Source organism: Dipodomys ordii, unplaced genomic scaffold, assembly GCF_000151885.1.
Source record: "Dipodomys ordii isolate 6190 unplaced genomic scaffold, Dord_2.0 Scaffold17, whole genome shotgun sequence".
NCBI classification, from domain to species: domain Eukaryota; kingdom Metazoa; phylum Chordata; class Mammalia; order Rodentia; family Heteromyidae; genus Dipodomys; species Dipodomys ordii.
Window position 1 is genome coordinate 10754667 of NW_012267233.1, and position 1383 is coordinate 10756049.

Sequence of the window (1383 nt, forward strand, 5' to 3'; positions counted from 1 at the left end):
CAGGGGCGACATAGAAGGTACAGTGATCTGAATAACCAGAATCAAGCCTGACCTCTGCAGAATCCGAGAAATGGGTGAGAGGGAAACCAAGCATAATCAACAAATTCCTGCTAACTGCATAATTCTTGCTCTGTACCCCCAGCTGGCTTGCTCTGGCCTATTGCAAAAAAAACCACCTACGTGTGGCTTGTGTCCTTAAGTACCCAGCAGATATGCATATTGGGGGCTGCATTCTTAAGCTCTACAAGCTAGATGCAGAAGCCACTGTGTGACAATAAAGGCTCCTAGCCTAATTGACGGAGTGTTGGGGTGTCTTGTAGGGAAACCGGGGTACTACAGAGGGAAAAACTGGGAAGAAGCAAGGGAAGAGGTGACATTATCCTGCCTAATGCAACTGTAACCTTCCTATATATCACCTTTATAATAACAAAGAGAAAAACAAAACAACAAAAAATATGGAAGAGATTTCCTCAAGCTTGACCATCATCCTAAACACCTACAGGACATCGTCAAGAGCAAGCTAGTGAAGGTAGATGGGCCCTGAAAGGGTGGGCCCCAGGCATCCTGGAGAGTGACTTGGTTGGGTGAATGGTGCTAAAACTCAGGGAGAAATGGGTCCAATGCCATGGTGGTGAGGCGGAGTCATGTTGGCTCTAGGACCCTACTAGATAAATAAAACATTTTGCATGAAAGAATAATTTAGTAAATGGACCTCTGACTCCATGTTTAATTGTGGCTCTGTATGTGAGAGATACAGAGACTGACACAGATAGACAGATAGTAAGCCTGGGAATCTCACAAAGCCAGCTGTGAACTTTTTTAAAGAAAAGAAAAAACCTAGGGTCATATTTCAAAGCAGTCAGCCAATCTTGCTTTTGTGAATGTGGGTTTGGATTCCAGGAACACCTGCAGCTATTAATTGATGCTTAATAGCATCTAATAAAACGGTCCTTGTCCTTTGAAGCTTCCACTTAGCGGAAGGGATGGGCCGGATATTTAGACAGAGAGGTGGAAGTGTAAAATCCTCGGGGTGTGTGTGGGGGGAGGGGAGTGCAGATCAGATAAACCCTGTCTGTCTGGGTGGTCGGCCGTTGGGTGAATTCAGAGCAGGCCAAGCCGCGGAGCGGGCCTCCCATCTGCAGGGGGCGCTCGGACTCCGCGGGGCTCGGCCGCTCTGGCCCGGCGGAGGTCCCGCCTGCCTCAGTGGTCCTCCCCACCAGCGGTCGCTGAGGAGCCGCCGCCGCCCGGCGCTCGGGTCGCAGGTACTTGGGCCGGGGCGGAGGGCAGCACCTGGGCGGGAGCCGCTGACGCCTCGCACGTGCCCTGAGGGCTGTGACGGCCTGCGGAGCCCGGCCTGGGGCTGAGGCCGAGGGCGAGGATGCG

At 51.8% G+C, this 1383-nt stretch overlaps 1 protein-coding gene across 2 annotated transcripts in view; it reads left to right on the forward strand.

Annotated features, from left to right (window-relative positions):
- Positions 1-1217: 1217 nt before the first annotated feature.
- Positions 1218-1383, forward strand: part of Ankrd46 (ankyrin repeat domain 46) — a 22827-nt gene continuing 22661 nt past the window's right edge. The window contains exon 1 of one of the 2 annotated variants that reach the window (XM_013012527.1): positions 1218-1262. The gene's annotated coding sequence lies outside the window, so the exon portion shown is untranslated. The remainder of the gene's footprint in view (positions 1263-1383) is intronic. The other variant, XM_013012528.1, reaches the window with a different exon arrangement.